This window comes from Mustela lutreola, chromosome 4 (assembly GCF_030435805.1).
Source record: "Mustela lutreola isolate mMusLut2 chromosome 4, mMusLut2.pri, whole genome shotgun sequence".
Lineage (NCBI taxonomy): Eukaryota > Metazoa > Chordata > Mammalia > Carnivora > Mustelidae > Mustela > Mustela lutreola.
This window is the reverse complement of record NC_081293.1, coordinates 192,318,852-192,338,813: the sequence shown is the minus strand read 5'-3', so window position 1 is coordinate 192,338,813 and position 19,962 is coordinate 192,318,852. Positions and strand designations below refer to the sequence as shown.

At 36.6% G+C, this 19,962-nt stretch overlaps 1 protein-coding gene across 2 annotated transcripts in view; it reads left to right on the top strand.

Moving 5' to 3' along the window:
- TPK1 (thiamin pyrophosphokinase 1) overlaps window positions 1-19,962 on the top strand; it is a 351,662-nt gene that overhangs the window by 59,216 nt on the left and 272,484 nt on the right. The gene's annotated exons all lie outside the window — the stretch shown is intronic.

The following is a 19,962-nucleotide window of genomic DNA, read 5'->3' as shown; positions in this document are numbered from 1 at the left end:
CAAAGCAGTAAGGCCAAGAATAGCCGTATCAGAATGGAGATTTTCAATACTACTCATTTTTTGAGTCTTCAGAATCTTCAGCTGAAATTAATGGTAAGGGGAAGGTGGTGATCATTATTTAAAATGGCCTAAAATATATTTTACTATGTGCCTAGTACCTCTGTCTCTGGGTTTTTCTATGGCCATTATCTTTTTTAAAAGATAAACTAAAGCACATTAAAATATTTCAAAAGTGTATTGAAGCAAATATCTCCTTGAATCAGGCAGCCACAAAGTGAGGTAGTTAGCAGTGTTTAGCTGCCAAGGGTTAGGGGCAAAGCTTTTAGAGGGCAGCCATGGAAGCAAGGCAAGGAAATTATTTGAATCACCACAGCTTAAGTGGTTGCCTCATATGGGGAAAGCTTGGTTAGGTGTTTATGATTAGTTGTTCTTAAATTTCATTTACTCAGGTGCCAGTGCCTTTATAGTTGAGTCTGGCTTAGGTTTTCATTTCCTTATGTAGACTACCAAGTCATCATTAGAGCTTTCCCAGTCTAATGATCTTCTTAAACTCTGCTTTTTTCTGTTCATAGTAAATTGTGTGTGTGTGTGTGTGTGTGTGTGTTTGACCCTTTTTGCATATGGTTTTTTTTTTTTTGCAAGGAGTGCTGTACCTTTTCCTTCATGAGTGCTGGAACTGGAACAAGTTTTGTGACTAACACCCCCACCTCAGGGCAGAAAGGGGTTATGATTCCCCTTAAATGTGGGATCTCTTTGTACTTGGCAAGTTGGTTTATTTAATCTGTTCTTTTGACTGTTTATTTTGAGGCTTAATTTCTTCATTCACTGCAAAACACTAATGTCCTTCTTAGTATCATTGGTCCCTGTGGCATCACAGGGAAATAATAACTTTTAAATATAAAGATTAGTTTAGTTAGAAGAGCAGAGAATATTATGATCATTGCTGGTTAATACCTACTGTGTTTTATTCTGACATCTTGATTCCACAAACTTTGATTTATTTAGAAGCCTTATTACATTCACAAATATTCATGGTATTGATATAAAGAAATAGCAAGACCTGCTTAAATCCTGGTTTTGATTGCATTGTTGATGTCTTTGAGATAAATCGTTTTATTGACAACTAAAGAAGGAAAAAAAAAATGCCAGTTACACTCTGCCACAGTGCTAAGATATTGCTGATTCTACAGTCCTTTTGTTGCCTTCTAACATGTGTTTTAGAGATGTTAAAATGTGCAAAAATGTTTATTTTGAAATCAGTGAAGTATGGTAATGCCATCTATACCTTCTAAGGAAAGATTTAAGAGCTTCGTCAAGGGACAGAATGAGAGACCGGTTTCCATTTGCTCTCCTTTCCTTCATGTGCCCTCGTTTGTAGATGTGCAAGTGAGCGGCGAGATCCACAGATGCCGCAGAGCCGGGAGATGGGGGTGTCCGCCCGAAAATGAGAAGCAGCAGTGAGAGGCAGTTGGGGGTTGATTTGGGCTTGGGGCATTGCAGTTCGGGGAGCACAGAATCCGCGTGTTCCTGCTCAGAGTGAAAGCAGGGGGTTTTTGTGAGGAGCAGGAAGGGGGGAGCAATTACATGAAATAAGAGAACAGAAGTTTTCTGTGGGTCGTGTAACCAGCCAAGCTGCTCGGGGTTATGTGTTGAGTGACTGCTGATTTTTATCTTCAGAAAGTCCCCGACAATATTGTGATCATGTGTCTGTTTTGCTGACTTCTCAAACAGTTGTCATTTTGCCCAGTCCACAGGTTTTGGCCCAGTGTAAATAAAGGCGGGCAAGGCGGTTTCTCTGCAGGGGCCGCTCCGGCTCCCTTTGAGAATGGCTCCGGTCATGTCAGTTTTTCAGGGGACTAGATGAAGAACCCGAGAACCCACCAGATTATATCATCTGCTTTTGTGATGCTAAACATAATCTACAGATAAAATAAGAGTATTATAAGTGGATAATTGATAAATCATATTTCTCATTAAAATTATGGATAAGTGTTTTGTCACGTTTGACCAACTTTTTATAATAGGACATTTTATTGGAAATAACACAAGCCACCCTGTATAGCGATTTGGAACGAAAAAGAACCTTGGATGCATATTGAGATATTAGTTGACTTTAGAACCTCACTTGAGGGGTGCCTGGGTGGCTCTGTCAGCTAAGCGTCTAACTCGTGATTTTGGCTCAGGGTTGTAAAATCGAGCTCGGCGTTGGGCTCCATGTTCAGCACAGAATCTGCTTGAGAGTCTCTCCCTCTGCACTTCCATTAATCTGCTTTATTTATTTATATTTTTTAAGATTTTGTTTATTTGAGAAAGTGAGTGGGAGACCCGAGTGAGAGCGTGAGCTGGTGCCCACAAGCCGGGGATGGAGAGTGAGAAGCGGCTCCCTGCTGAGCAGGACCTCCGGATCATGACCTCAGCCAGAGGCAGATGCTTAACCATTTAATCACTTTTAATTAAAAAAAAAAAAATTAAGTGTGTTAATAATGAGGTCAGGAGCCTATGTTTCAAACCCCAAATTATACGCCTCCTCCTCTTATTTAGCTCTAGCCAAATTCACTTTGCTGACATTTCCCTGAGGGTTCAGGGCTAGTGGCCTGAGAGTCTCTGCACTGGGCGTTCCTTTTCCCACAGGGAGCCCTGGGCCCCATCTCTCACTGCCTACTTTCATTTCCCCTCCTCAGAGTCTAGGTCTTCTGTAGTGAGCTGCCCTTTCCTTTTCTACTTCGTGGACTTGTCTCCTTAGTATTCAGTATTGTCTAACATTCTATGTATTTTACATATTTTGTATATTTTTCTGTCTTCTTGTGAGGAGCGTGAAGTCCCTGAGGCAGGATGTTCACTGCTGTATCCCTTATACCTAGAACAGTTGTAGGCAGTAGAAAGTGTTTAGGCATAACTGGTGAGTAAGTAAAACTACAGTGGCACTTGTGGTTATTTTTTTTATATAGGAGAGGTTGAATTAAATCATTGATTAGATAAAACAGTGAAAGATTCCAGATATACTACAAAAATTAGTCACTGGAATTAGGTGTTACACCTGAATGCAGGCAGTAGAGCTTTTTCTGGCAAGTAAAACGAAACAAAAACCAGTTTGATTATGGTTGTTCCCTCCCCCCTTTGGTACAAAATTACTTTCTGCTTACTGAAACATTTCATTCTGTGTCTCTCTGTTATGATAGAAGAATTATTAAACTCATGAGGTATTAAAATTCCTTCCAGGTTAAATGTAGGACATTAAATTTTTTTCCTACTAGAATTTTAAAATTAAAATGATTATTAAATTTTATTTACCGTCAAGAAATAGGGAATTTTATTTTTTTCTTTTTTAAAGGTTTTATTCATGCTGAGACTGAGATAAAATAGTACAAACCAGTTGATGACTGCAGTTCGTTGAATTTATATAAAGCTGACTCGACATACTTTGTCTTTTAAGGTTACCAGAAATCTAGGGATTCAAAGCATTGTTCTTTTTCAAGAGCAGTGATTGCAAGAGAGGGTCTCCAGTTGCTTACTAAGCACTCAGGAAATTTGCAAGGCACTTGTTAGGTTGTAAATCGCCAGGGCCATTTGCAGCATGGAAACTGGCAAGTGCTCGAAATCAGGGCTTCCTCTTTCTTTAGCTGTTTGGGCTAGTAGTTCATGATGTAAGTTTGCTAATACTTATCAACTTCTAAAGTCACTGGTATTCTCTTAGATTGCGATGGGCTTTTTTTAAAGGCCTAGAACGGAAAAGTTATAACTGGTTTCTTGGACATGGGCCCGGGATATTAAAACCATTCTTTTTATGTTCTGGCAGGGGAAAGGTTTATTTCCTCCTTTTGGCCCACATCATTTCCAGATATATGTGTAGGTGGAGCAGTTGTGGTGGGTGTGGTTTACGTGGAAGCTTCTTGGCATTAGCAGCAGGAGTATGAACGTTACTGATTATTAACTGGCCTGTAAATCTTTGGAGATTTGAGTGCCAATGTCTTATTTTATAGTGAATGCCCAAGAAAGAAAAAGAATTCAGTTTATAGCTGATTTAGAACTGGAACACAAGACTCATTAAGTGAAGGACACCTATATTGAGCCTCTTAATGGTATTTCTTTACATTAAAAGACAATTCTGAGATTTGTATTTCTGTTCATATACGTTATGATGTTACTAGAAGCAATTTTATAAGACCTAGAAAGTCTTAGTCTTAGAGAGTAATGGAAAATTAGAACGCTCTAAAATTGAGTAAGTGTGTGAACATGTATGCGTGTGTTGAGTTCTAGGGGTGACTCTTTAGGGATACAGGAAACAACTCGATGATTGTTCTTTTAAGTTCATATTACAAAACAGTTAATTTCAAGATTTCTTTGTGCCAGGATCTATGCTCAATTTTGAAAATAAAAGGGATAAGTAATTTTTTTTGACATGCCTGAAGTGTATAACCTGTTATTGTATAACTATTAATAGTGAAAAGAATTAAATAGTATGGTTTAAAGATGAGAATAATTACTGGGGGAAAAGAGAGTGAGAGGTAAGGAAAAGGAGTAAAATATTTGCTCTAGGTTTTGAAAAGTAGTTTAGGTCTTTATTAGAGCAGACAACTATGAGTATTGATTTATTTTTTTCAGACACCATACAACGCTCTTCATATGTGTTTTTTCACTGAATCTCTCATTATTACAGCCTACACATTGTGGACTGAGACATGTTAAAATTTCTAAAATATCTCAAAGTCACACATATAATAAATGACAAACCTGGGATTTGAAGTAGGTCTGGGATCCCAGAGTCAATGTTCGTAATTACTGTGTTACTCTGAAGAGCATGTAAGGCCAAAGGAAATCCATGAACAAAGGCATGAGATCTGTGGAGTTGCCTGGTGTGTCCACAGAATAGGGAACCAGTCTAGACCAGGCCAGTAGACTAGAACCCAGGAGGAGCTGAGATGCAGCTCTTCAGTCACTCAGTGTTCCTGAACACCTCTGTGTGCCAGGCATTTTACTTGGTGTAGGAGATCTGGAAATGAGCACAGAGCCTTGCTTGCCTTCAAAACTTGAGCCTAGTAATGATAGCAGTATTTTTGGTTAATTTTTTTTCTTTTTCTTTCTTTCTTTCCCTCCTTACTTCCTTTCTCATTTATTTATTTTTTTGAGAGAGAAAGAGAGAGTCCTAAGCAAACTCCACACTGAGCACAGAGCCTGACATGGGCCTGATCTCATGACCCTGAGATCCCACTTGAGCCAAAACCAAGAGTTGGACTATTGGATACTTACTCAACTGTGCCACCCAGACACCCCTCAGTTATGCTTTCTTGCTTTGCATACTTGCCTAGAAAATTTTTCTTCACTTGATCTTCAGATAAATTTCTTCAGTTTTTTAATTTTATAGCTATATTTAAGTATATATATCATATATATAGATGTATATACCATATATAATCAGATACCATTATACCATATATGTGGGTTATACATATATATCATATATAAATATAAATATATATAATAAATATAATATGTATATATAAATTCTATATAATATATAAAATATTTAAAAACATAATATAATATATAATATATAAAATATATTATATAATATATATTTTATATTTATACATAAGTATTTATAATATTTATGTATAAATATATTTATATATTAATTATATATAATTATATATGTGTAACCCATATATATACGGTATAATGGTGTATATATATATAAAAGTATATATAGTTATATATATAACCCATATATATGGTATAATGGTATGTATAAAATTATTATATATATATAATTATGTATGTATAACCCATATATATAATATAGTTATATAACTATATATGTAGTTATATATATAATTATATATGTATAACCCATATATATTATATATTATATATAATTATATATGTATAACCCATATATATATGTATAAGTGTATACACACACACACACTGTGTATATGGTATACACTGTTCTAGAATTTATTCTATGGTATGAGGTGGGACCTTTATACCATCTGTATCTTCAGTTTTCATCTAAGTTGGAGGCCTCTTTGTTTTCCCTGTTGAACCATTGGGTTGCTCTAATTTAAGTGCTGCAGCTCTTGACTTAAAAAGTGCATTGTGCATGCTGTTAAAATGCTTTGTAAAGTTTGGTAAACAAATACTAAATGAGTTTGTGAGTAAATGAACCAACATGCAAGGATTGCTTTTCCTAACCCGCGTGATGACTGGTGTTACTCCCCCCACCCGCCTGCCTTTGTCAACTTCTTTTCTCACAGAACAGAACCATCATGGTGAGGTCCGTCCCAGCCTGTTTTCAGTGTTTAATCTGATTTATTCTGCTATTTATGCTCACAAATCCCCCCTCCCAGCCTCCTTTTCGAAGGCTTTTAAATGGAGTGCAGAGTTGATTTCAGCATTTATATGATATAAAGACAAATACAGGAGAAGTTAATGATTTCTCTCTCCCCCTTTGGTTCTCATTCTCCTAGGGTAATTGGTTTTTACCTTATTACACCTTTTTCTGTTTTCATATCTAGCAAATGTCAACCTCAAAAATAAAATAGCCAGTTACTTTACCAGCAGAATGAGTTTATCAGGGAGTGGCAGAGAAATTGCAATTAGGGATAAGTAAACTGTGGTGAACTGTGGGCAAGTCTGAAGAGGGAAAGGCAAGGTCAGCTTTTACTAGGTTTAAGGAAGAAATTGGGTCGAGTTACTGTGAATGGATTTCATTGGAGAAGAGCAAGAGCTCGAAGTTGTGGTTTCTCGCTGGCTGCAGGGAGTGGTTAGTGCCTTGTTGCGGGGCAGGAGGGGATCTTCCCTTCCCTTTCTTAAAGGTGGGAAATAAAATTCCTATGAGAAAAGTGCCCTCCCTTCTACAATAACTTTCTTTTTTCTTTTAAAGATTTTATTTATTTATTTCACAGACAGAAATCACAAGTAGACAGAGAGGCAGGCAGAGAGAGAGGGGAAGCAGGCTCCCCGCTGAGCAGAGAGCCCGACGCGGGGCTCGATCCCACGACCCTGGGATCATGACCTGAGCCGAAGGCAGAGGCTTAACCCACTGAGCCACCCAGGCACCCATGGGTACATTCTTTAACGTAACACTGATATATAAAAATCTTACCCTAAGCTTTGAAGAACAAATATATCCTGAGTTTTCGAAAACATATTTCAGTGTTGAGGGGGTAAACACCCTATGTTCTGTTTATAAAGTAGAGTGAGTTGCATCTTTATTTGTTGTCCTCAGAATCTGATTGTTAACTCACCTTCCCCAGCTTCTTACCAAGCACTTAAGTTCTCTCAGTTTAGTAGTATAAATTACTTGGTAATTTTGGGAGGAAAGATTGCTGGATAGTGGTCCACAAATAATCTACTTTTCATTTTTACTCTAAAATTCAAATAATGTACTATTTTAGTAATTCTTCATTATATTCCAGTGTGGTGGTCAGTGATTGTTGGCCAACATCTTTGGGAAAGGGGGGGATATTGCCTGGCATGTTCTTTTTGCTCCATTGGTTAAAATTTTATTTCACTTTTTTTTTTTTTTTAAATCTTGTAAGCACAGGGTGCTAGAATCATAAAATACAAAAGACTAACAGATAAAATTAATGATCCCTTCTTTTTTTGTTTTGTAACACCTTTCCTCTTTGATAGATACACTTGGCATTTGCAAAAATGTATGTTTTTTTTTTTTCTTTAAAGATTTTACTTACTTATTTGACAGAGAGAGACACAACGCGAGAGGGAACACAAGCAGGGGGAGTGGCAGTGGGAGAAGCAGGCTCCCTGCTAAACAGGCTGGATCCCAGGACTTTGGGATCCTAACCTGAACTGAAGCCACATGCTTAATGACTGAGCCACCCAGGTGCTCCCAAAATGTATGTATTTTCTTGATAAAATGCTCACACAAATAGTTGTAGCACATATTCATTCATTCATTCATTCATAGCACCTTTTTCTGCTTTTATGTTTGAGATTGTTTGGTACTAAAGGATACAGAGCTGTGGGAGATACCATAAACCTATGCTCATGCACTGTTTCTATTCTTTTTTTATTAAAAACAAAAGCAAACCTTTGGATAGCCTTGTTTATAGACTGTTTTGTGTATAGATTGTTTCTATGAAAAGACAAAGCCGGAAGTTGAGAAACCTGCGATGTTTACCGGAACCCTTCATAAAGGCCACTGAAATTGTTAGTTGTTAACATGATAATGTTTATCCTTGTCCTAGTGCAGGTCATTTGTTGTCAGAGCTCTGCCTACTGATAGAAGTTCTCTTGAATTCTTTAAAAGCCCACAGTGTGTATGAGCTAAAAGTGTTTATTTACCTTGAGTTTAGTAAGATTTCTTCCAGTGCGGTTTTGCCCCCTGATATGGACTGTGTGTGTGTGTAATCAGAATTACTTCATGGTACATGGTTCTCCGAAATTAAAATCTATTTCTTCCATTTATTTTTTTAATAAAGAGTGAACAAAAAGACTTATTCAGAAGTGCTTTGGTGGCTCGATTATGTGCTATGTAATCACTGTCAATTTGAGAAGGACATTGATTACGTGTCTAGTAAACTCTGAAACTTCAAATAAATGTCATTTGTTCTCTCTGCAGATAGAGACCTCAGAGAATATCAGACTGTGGTTTGAATACATACGAATTTAGCTTAATTTGGACTTATTTTGATTATAAATATCGGTATTCTTTTGAGTCAGAAATCCTGTGAAAGGAATATTCAAAGTTCTCTATATTGTCATTATTTATAATATTGCTACATATAAAGCCCCCTCTCCCCCAAGCAGTTCTCTGGTACCTAATCAGGCCCAAATAGAAAATTTAGAAAAGATATTAAGAAAGGGAGTATTTATTGGCATGTTGAACCTTGTTGGCCTTCATTGATGGCCAGTTAAAGGGATTCTGTGCTTTTTGGGATAATTAGAAATAGTTTAGTTTGCAGGAGTACCTAGGGATAAAAGGTAGGCCTTCTGTTTTAGAAGCATGTGCCAAAATTAAATGGATTCTGCCTTCAGAAAATGTTATGAACTGACTTTTCAGGTGTGAGTACTGTCCTGGACTCGCTGTCAACGTGTCAAAACCAATGTGAGGGACTATAATTTTTTAGTATTTCATGATGAACCCTTAAGGTTATGACACTACATCTACAGTGTGCTAGGCAGTAATTGATTTATTGATTGACGGGAAACACAGTTTATTGTGGGCCAGGTCAGCAGGGCAAAGGACAGTTGATGGAGTAGCTTTGAATTTTGTCAGCAACTTGAAAGCCATCAATATTCCAACATGAAGAACTCTCCTTCCTTCATTTGGGTTACAGTGATAATGTTTTTTGGGAACAAGTATATGACTACCCATTGCAAGACTGAAAAAAAATATTTCTTGGTATGGCCTCTTCTTTTATGTCTAGAAACGTCAAGATTTTTAGACTTAATTTCCCCAAATTAATTCTTTAATTAATTAATTTAATTCTACTTACACAATAGAAGCTTACCAGGTATAAAATGCTTTTCTGGCATAGTGGATTCCAGGGAGAATTTATCAGGAGCATTTTGTTTTTAGGGACATAGTTTACAAAATGAGGATCCTCAAACTTGGACAGAACCATTTTGGTTGCATTGTGGGAGGCAATGCTCTTCACAGAAACTGATTTAAACATTTCAGATCTAAATATACTTTTAACCTGAAGGTTGAAAGATAATAACTAGATATAGAACAAGATTTATAGGGTTCTTGGTATAATACGTGGATTTTTAATTCCTTAAATAGGTATTAAATATAAACCTCCATTTAACTTGAAGAGCCTTAATCTAATCACATGAAAAAATATTTCCAGTTTCTTTAGTTGCATTTCTGCAGAGCATTTCCAGTTGTTTCAGATTTTTCTTAATTTATAATTATCAAGATGCCATTTATTCTTGGTATTGGAGTGCTGGCCAGAGCAATTAGGCAAGAAAAATATATAAAAGGCATCCAAATTGGGAAGGCCACTGTAAAACTGTCACAATTTCCAAATGACATGTTATGTATATAAAAGCCTAAACACTCCATCAAAAAACTGTTAGAATTAATAAATTCAATAAATTTGTAAGATACAAAATCAATACACAAAAATCTGTTTTCCCCCTAATAATGAACTATCAGAGATATTAAAATAGCTCCATTTACAATTGTATCAAGAGGAATAAAATGCCAAGGAATAAATTTAACCAAGGAGGTAGAAGACATGTGCACTGAAAACTATAGCACTGTGATGAAAGAAAGTGGAGAAGAAACAAATGAATGGAAGGATACTCCATGTTTATGGGTTAGAAGAATTAATATTGTTAAAATTCCTGTACTACCCAGGAGAACATACAAATTTAATGCAATCATTCCTATCAAAATTCCAGTGGCATTTTTCACAGAAATAGAAAGAACAAACCAAAACTTATATGGAACCAGGGAAGACCCTGAATAGTGAAAGTCATCTTAAGAAAGAAAAAGCTCAAGAGATCACATTCCCTGATTTCAGATTATATTAGAAAGCTTTAGTAATCAAAACGATATGGTATTAGCATAAAACCAGACACAAGGGTCAATGGGAAGAATAAGGAACCCAGAAATAAACCTATGCTTATGTAGTCAATTAATTCATGACAAGCCATAAATATAAAATGGGAGACAGACAGTCTCTTCAATAAATAGTGTTGGGAAAAATTGTACAGCCACCTGCAAAAGAATGAAAAGGGGCCACTATCTTACACCATGTACAAAAAATAAACTCAGACCTGAAACCATAAAACTCCTGAAGAAAACCTAGGCAGTAAGCTCCTTGACATTGGTCTTGGTGATGATTTTTTTTTATTTTTAATCTGATACCAAAGCATTAGTTGGGACATCAGTCTCTTAGAATTAATAGCATCACCAAAATGAAAAGACAACCTACTGAGTGGGAGAGAACAACTGCAAGTCATATGGAGAAAAGGAAACCCTCATGTACTCTTGGTGGCAATATACATTGGTGCAGCCACTATTGAAAGTTGTATGGAGGTTCCTCACAAAATTAAGAATAGAACTGCCATCTGACCCAGTAATTCCATTTCTGGGTATTTATTCAAAAACGAAAATACTAATTCAGATAAACATAAACACCTCCATGTTTGTTCGAACATTATTTATAATACCCAAGAAGTAACTTAGTGTCTATTGATGGATGAATGGATAAAGAGTTATTGTATGTATATACACAATGGGATAACTGTATTTAGTTGTTGAATTTTAGAATGGAAAGTCACTGATGACTGAGACAATAGTTATTTCCAGGAGGTGGTGGGATGAAAACCTTATTGAAGTGAGTTTTGCTGAAGACTGAAACAAAGAGATGGGGTAGAAGTGAAGGTAGATGGCAGAAAGACCATCTAACTTAACTCTTCAACCAGGGCCCTTTGCTTATGGAAGGGGGCCCAATTTATTATTATGCTAGTACAACTGGGGTATATTGACTGGTCACTCTTGGTGGGTAGAGCAAGGGATTTCTCAGGAAGTATCTGTTTATGTCTACTCTTTACTTTCTTGGAAGCAGCTTCTTACACATGACTTACTGGTGTTTAGTCTATTGCTAATTCGATGACTTTAATAGACTGGTATGAAATATTTGCTCAGAGCTTTTATTAATAGTTCTGCTTTTTTCACAAGCAATTTATTTTCTCAACAAATTGGCTTGACAGTTTTGATTTCCCTGTGGACACTTGAAAAAAAAATCTTGCTCTTAAATATAGAAGTTTGTGCAATGTGAAAATGAAATTCAGTACCTAGAGTCTTAATTGTTTAAAATATATATATATATATTTTTTTAATTAACTATTTGATAGAGACACAGCGAGAGAGAGAAGGCAAGCAGAGGGAGTGGGAGAGGGAAAAGCAGGCTTCATGCGGAGCAGGGAGCCCGATGCGGAACTCGATCCCAGGACCCTGGGATCATGACCTGAGCTGAAGGCAGACACCCAACAACAGAGCCACCCAGGCACCCCTAGAGTTTCTGTTGTTTAACTGAAATACTTTTAGGGATGGGATTTGTTGTAGTGGTCCTTAGCCCTGTGAAACATAGCTACATATAATGACTGGCATGTGTTTTGTCTAATAATCAATTTTATCTGATTCCAGTAAATTTTTAAAAACCGAGATCGATCATTAAACAGTTGCTAACTTGCTAATAAATTTTGCTAATTCTATCCATTGCACATTGTGTTTTATTTCAGTGTATTTTTATTTAGGGTTCTGGTCTTCAATTCTTTTGATCTCATACCATAGTGGTTAAAGAAGAAACCAATTTGTATTTGAATAAGTTGCAAATAATTGTGATATAAACAATATCTGAAATAAAAGATTTCAGAAAACAGCAATTAAAGGTATGATAAATATGAAATAAAAAGTTTTAAAATAATGATGCTATTGGGGCACCTGGGAGGCTGCCATTTTAGTGTCCAACTCTTGATCTCAGCTCAGGTCTTGATCTCAGTGTCATGTCATATTTTTCTAGCATGGAGCCTACTTAAAAAAAAAAAATTGTGCTATTAATGATGGCTTTCTACTACCATTAGTTAATTTTTCAAGGCACCATACAAATGGTTCTCAACTTTGATTATTTGTTAGACTCTGTTACGGTGATTCTGAAAAAATCATGTTGTACAGGTCCAACTGCCAGCATGCTGAATCAGAATTTCTAGGGAAGGAGATTAGCTTTTTTTAAAAAAAAATCTGTGATGCTGGTACACATCAGCTTGGTAACTACTTCTCTGTATACTTAAAGGTAGATGAATTCATTTATGATAATTGATGTAAATCCAAAGTTTATATCTTACCATCATCCTCTTTTCTTTCTCTCCTTCCTTTTCCTGTCATTCTTTCCCTGTTTCCCCTTTTCCCTCCCTCCCTTCCCCCACCAGGGCCTCCCTAAACTGGTACGATTGTATTTGAAGCTTAAGAGCTAGTTTTAGGAAGTAGGAATGATTAGTTCTGTCATTTTCATGTACAATTATGCCTTTGTGAAATTCATATTATCTTCAGTATGTGTTGAAGAATATTTTTGAGCTACTCAGCGATTTGTGAAGATGCGTTCATGTAAAAATGTGTCGTTTTACTTTATTGGGCACAGGTAAAGTGCATCATTCATAATATATTGAGAGAGAAGTAAGTGCACTGCTTATGCCTTTGTGTGGAGCTAACACTTTTTCGTTAGGGAATTTCATTTATAATAGATAATTCATGATCCTTTCCTGCAGGGACAGGTGAGGCGCTAGTGTGCTCTTCTACATGTTAAATATCATTAAGTCTTAGTTTCTTTTTCAATGAAAACAAAACAAAAACAAAACTTTTACACCTGAGCTATAAGACTGCATTTTTTAAATCATTGATTTAGAGATGTGCATAGGCTCTACCTCTGTATGTATATTAACAGAACCAAAGTTAGACATAGACAGCAATACAATAAGAGCTGTGAAATTTAGTACCCTACTTATATCAATGGATAGATCATCCAGCAGAAAATCAGTAAGGGAACACTGGCTTCGAAGGACATGTTAGCTGTAGTTAACATATATGTGTAGCATGTTTTATGCAAAAGCAACAGAATACACATTTTCCTCAAATATATATGGAACATTTTCCAAGATAATTCATGTGTTAGGTCATAAAACCAGCTTTAATAAATTTAAAATGCCTGAAATTATATCAAGTTGCTTTTCTGACCACAGTGGTATCAAATGAGAAATTAATTACATGAAGAAATCTGAAAAATTCACAAATGTATTGAGATTTACATGCTGCTGAACAACCAGTGAGGCAAAGAAATCAAAAGAGAAACACCTTGAGACATTTGAAAATGGAAATGTAACATACCAAAATCTATGCGGGAAAAGGAGTTTACAGAGGGAAGTTCATAATGATGAAATGCCAACCTCAAGAAACAAAGTCTCAACCTAATTACACCTCAAAAAACTAGAAAAAAGAAAAAATGAAACCCAAGGTTAGCAGAAGGAAGGAATTAAAGCCTAAAACAGAAATAAATGAAATAGAGACTAAAAAGACAACAGAAAAGATGAATGAAAGAGCTCATTCTTTGAAAAGATAAACACAATTGATAAGCCTTTAGATAGACTCACCAAGGGAAAAAAGGATTCAAATAAAATCAGAAATGAAAGAGAAGATGTTACAGCTGATACCACAGAAACACACAGGATATACAAAGGATAAGAGACTAATATATTCCAACAAATTGAACAACCTAAAAGAATAGGTAAATTCCTAGAAACATAAAACCTACCAAGATTGGGTAATGATGAAATACAAAATGTGAACCAATCAATTACTAGTAAGAAGACTGATTTAGTAATCAAAAACCTCCCAGCAAACAAAAGTCCAGGACCAGAATGGCTTCACAGGTTAAGTTCTACCAAAACAATCAAAGAAAGTTAATATCAATCCTTCTAAAAATCTTAGTGAAAATCGAAGAGGAGGGAATTCTCCCAAAGTCATTTTACAAGGCCAGCATTACCCTAATACCAAAAACACAAGGATGTCACAAGAAAGGAATATTACAGGCTAAATAACCCTAATAAACATAGATCCTCAATAAAATATTAGTACATTGAATTCAACCATATATTAAAGGATCATACACATGATCAAGTGGGATTTATTCCAGAAATACAAGAGTGGTTCATCCATAGGTCGGTCAATACGACACACCATATTAACAAAATGAAGGATAAAAATCCCAAGAACATCTCAAAAAGATGAAGAAAAATTATTTGATAAAATTTAACATCCATTTATATAAAAACTCAAAGTGGGTATGAAGGAAACTTACTTCAACGTATGTGACAAGTAACACCACCCTCAACTGTGAAAAGCTGAAACCTTTTCCTCTAAGGTCAGGAACGAGGCAGGGGTGCCCATTATTGACACTTAACATTCAATATAATACTAAAAGTTCTAGACACAGCAGTTAAGCTTCTTGAAAAAGAAAGGCCTCCAAGTTGGAAAGGAAGAAGTAAAATTGTCAAAATTTGCAAACAACATGATATTATATATAGAAAACCATAAAGACTCCACCAAAAAACTGTTAGGACTAATAAATTAATTTAGTAAAGTTGCAGGATAAAAAATCAGTACACAAAAATTGTTTCATTTAAATACACTAATAATGAACTATCAGAAATTCAAAGAATAATCTCATTCACAATTTCATTAAAAAGAATAAAGTACCTAGGAATAAATTTAACCAAGAAAGGAAAAGATCTATATATTGAGAACTATAAGACATTGATGAAAGAAATTAAAAAAGACAAATAAATGAACAGATACTCCATGCTTATGGACTAGAAGAGTTAATATTGTTAAAATGTCCATACTATTCAAAGGAATATAGAGATTTAATTCAATCCCTATCAAATTTCCAAAGGGGGAAGGTGTTTTTCACAGAATAGAACAGACAATCCTAAATTTTGAAGAAGCACAAAAGACCCCACATAGCCAAAGCAATCTTGATAAAGAACAAAGACTGGATGCATCACAATCTCTGATTTCAAAATATATTATAGAGCTATGGTAATGAAAACAGTATTGTATTGGCATAAAAACAGACACATAAGTCAACAGAACACACTCGGGAACTCAAAAATAAATCCATACATACCTGGTCATTAATTGATGACAAAGGAGCCATGAATATACACATGGGGAAAAGACAGTCTCTTTAATAAATGGTGTTGGGAAAATTGAACATCCATAAACAAAACAATAAAACTTGATGACTTATCATACACCATACACAAAAAATAAACTCAAAATAGATTAGAGACTTGAACATAAGCCCTGAAACCATGAAACTCCTAGAAGAAAACTTGGGCAGTAAACTCCTTGACGTAGGTCTTGGTGATGATTTTTGAATCTGATACCAGAAGCATGAGTTGGGAGATCAGTCTGGAAAGTTTCAGTGCAGCAAAGGATTACATCTCCAAAATGAAAAGACAAGCTACTGAATGGGAGAAAGCAATTGCAAATCATGTATTTGATAAGAGACCAATCAAAATATACAAAGAATTTGTACAATTCAATAGCTTAAAAAAATAAAATCCAATGAAGAAATGGGCAGAAGACCTTCTTCTATTTTTTTTTCTTTTAGAGTTTATTTTTAAAGTAACCTCTATACCCAACAGGGAGCTAAAACTTATCCTGAGACAAGAGTCACTGTATTCTACCAACTGAGCCAGCCAGGTGCCCCTGAATAGACCTTTTCAAAAGAAGACACATGCGTGGCCAACGGGTACATGAAAAGATGTTGAATGTCAATAATCAGGGAAATGCAAATCAAAACTGTACTATACGTTTTCATACTGCATCGTTCTTTTCAAAAATGTCTTCACAAGATAACACCTTAGTGAAAGTACTGGTTTAGAGGAGCAGTAATGTGGAGAATAAAATCTTTCCCTTTCATCCTACTGCTCTTTGAGCCACAAAAATCCTGAGTTTACATACCAAAAAATCTGTGACAGAAGGTAGTTTCATTCATTCATATACAGATCATATTGTTGAATACCTTTTTTTAGCGGTACAGGCCTTGTCAAATGTTAAAGGACATTTGGTTTATCCAGATTACTAACTTCCTGCCATTAACATCCTCTTGAGTCCTTATTATGTGTCAGGTTGTGACTTAAAAAAAAAAAAAAAAAAAGATTTATTAAAGAGGCAAGTTAGGGGTAGAGGGGGAGGTGGACTGAATCTCAAGCAGACGCCCTTCTCCCCAGCAAGGAGTCCCACAGTGCGTTGGAGGGGGGAGGGTTGAATATCACCATCCTGAGATCATGACCTGAGCCAAAATCAAGAGTGGGACCCTTAACTGACTGAGCCACCCAAGCACCCCCCAGGCTATGAATGTCTTAACGGTGATGTTCCATCCATGTTGAATGAATGGATGGGCAAAAGTTTTCCTTCCTACATTTTGATGCATGCCTGTTCCCTCTTTAAAATTCTCTTCTAATTCCCATCTTGATTGTCTCAGCACAGCCTGATCATTGCAGTAATTAAAATTTGATAGGATATAGGATCTATAGGATAGGGAAACCCCCCAAAATAGTGACGTAAAATGGAAGTTTAGTTTTCTTCACATGAAAGAAGTCTGTAAGCAGGAAATGAAGTGTATGTGGGATGGAAGGTTTGCTTCCTGGTGTCCTGGGGTATCTCGGCTCCTTCCGGTTGTTGCTCTTGTTTTGATGGTCCTGGGTGGCTGCTTAAATTTTATTGAGCAACTCCTCAATCCTTGATCCAGATGGCAGGAAGGAACAAGATAAGGAGAGGATGGAGCACCTTCCATTTTAAGGAGACTCCCTAAAAGTAACTTTTATTTTTTTTTATTTATTTTTTTAAAGATTTTATTTATTTATTTGACAGAGATCACAAGTAGGCAGAGAGGCAGGCAGAGAGAGAGGAAGGGAAGCAGGCCCCCTGCTGAGCAGAGAGCCCGATGTGGGGCTCGATCCCAGGACCCTGAGATCATGACCTGAGCCGAAGGCAGAGGCTTAACCCACTGAGCCACCCAGGCGCCCCTAAAAGTAACTTTTAAAGGTCTCATCTATGTCTCCTTGGCCAGACTTAACCTTAAAACTACATTTTGCTACAAAGGGGTCTGGGGGATTTAGTTTTTCACCTGGAGAATAATGTGCCTAGTAAAACAAAAAAACAGAAAGCAAAACAAAGTAAAAACCAAAAATGAAGCAAAATGACCCCCTCATCCCCCCAGGATTCTGTTTTTAAAGAAGAGAAGGTATCCTGTGGCAGTTGCTGGCCTCTGCCACAGTCAGTCATTCACAGTGATGCTGTCTGAAGGAGCATCCTGGATTCCCTTTATCTCTCAAGTGATTTTGCCAATTCTCATGCCTCCTGCCATCACTGTCTTGTTCATGCCTACTCCTGCTTGCCCTTTCCAGAAGTGGTGGGAAAGTCCTGAATCAGAGATGGACCTGATGTCCTCTAATTGCTAGTGAACTCCAAATGAAGTTTTAAATGTAGTTTTAAAATTATGGACTGTCACCTTCTGTAATCCACTTCTTACAGTGTTCATCTTAAAATGGTTCACATTGTACTCTAATTTCATACTCTCACTTTTGTTTTGATTTTACAAATAAATCAACTATACTCCGCCTCTGCCTCGGTTCTCCGTGTCTCTCCATGTCTTCATGTACCTCGATCTTAGTAGGTGCTGGTTTTCATCCCCGGGACGTAAGTCTGAGGAGGGCTGCAAGCTCAGTGGTGCCCGAACAGGAGTGTTTTATGCTCTGTAAATGCCTGCTAAACGAATGAATGAATCCCAGCCTCTCTCCCTCTTCTCTTCGGAGTAGAAGATTGTTTCTATATTTAAAGAATCTTCTCTCGAGTTTGCTGCCATTTCCTCTTCGTTTCTCATAGCTGACTTTTTATTTTTTAACAAGAGGCACCTCTCCTCCTGGTTTACTAATGCCTTGTTCTCTTCCCTGAGTTGAGGCTCCCTCTGTGACTTTTCAGATTTTGCTTTGAGATTTCCCCTTCTCATTGGCCTTTTCTGGTTGTTTAGTCTCTGTGACATCTCTAAGAGCACGCTGTGTTATTGATGGCGCATTCTGGGAAATACGGTCTTTGTTCTTTTACCTTTCTGGCTTTTCCTTCTGCAATTCCTTTGTTGATGTGCTTCAGCTCTGTAGTGGTGACTGGTGAGCCGAACAGTACGATGTTGCTTTCCTCCTTTATTCTTTTGTCCCTGCACTTTGCAGGATCTCAGGTGCTAGGCTGCTCTTTGACCTTAGCAATTATTTCTGAATGCATGGTTACGAAATAGACATAAATTGCTTTTAGTTCTCGTTTCTGCATCCCCTTTAAATACTTCCTGGGAGCCTCAAACTCCTCTATGTAAGCAGTACGTCTGAAATCTGGGATGCTGGTCCTTGCCTTGGGTTCCTGTCAGTAGGGCATTGCTTCTGAAACTGCGTGGTGGTTACCCTAATGGTAATGGATAGCCGTTTCCTCTGTGGTGTTTTTCTTGTCTGGAATGCCCCTTCCTTTATTCTTTCCAACTTCTTCTTCTTCTTCTTTTTTTTTTTTTAATTTTCCTGTTAAGATCAAGTTAGGGATTGCATTTCACAAAGGTTTCTAGGGTGACACCAGACCTTATTGACTTTCTGTGCTTTGAATTCCCACCATACCCATCTGTGTATTACCTGGTCCTTTTCAAATGCTTGTGTCATATTGTACTGTAGAATAAATCCTCTTTATTATAAATGTTTTACCTTACAGATACTCTGTAATCTTATTCTTCTTTGTACTCTAAGTGACTGCTTTATAATCTGCCCTTAAAGAATGCGTGCTGTGGATGATGGCGTCCCCTTTTCATTTCCTTATCTTGTTCCATTTCTAACACTGAGATTGCTTAAAAAATTAATTTTTCTTATCACCAAACAAATATTTCTCTTCCATAAATGAAATGGAATGCTTGGACTGACAAGCATTGAATGACAGGGTTTCAACAGCCTGATTGCATTTTACATTGCACTATTTTTAGTACATTATAAAGGGCTTGGAATGACTGTTGGGAGAAGTAACTTTTCTGTCTTTTGAGTGTCTCCGTCTCTTGAGTATCATCTAAAAACTTGGAGTAAAAGAGTCATGAAAAGAGCTAGTGGGATTCTGTGCATACACAAAGTTTTTTATGGGGTAAGGGGGAGAGAGAGACCGGGTAGGAGAGAGAAAATGAATAAATGAGTGTGACAACATGTGCCCTCCCGGCCCTACTACTTGGTTAATAATATCAGGATGATGTTGGACTAGCAGGATAGAAGACTGGTTGTGTTGAAGCGATGGATGTCCCATAACGATGAGAATTCATTTTAAGACCATTTTTGCTCCTCATCCCCTGCAAAAAGAAGCTTACCCAATTGTTTGGGTTATTTTTTTAAAGATTTTTATTTATT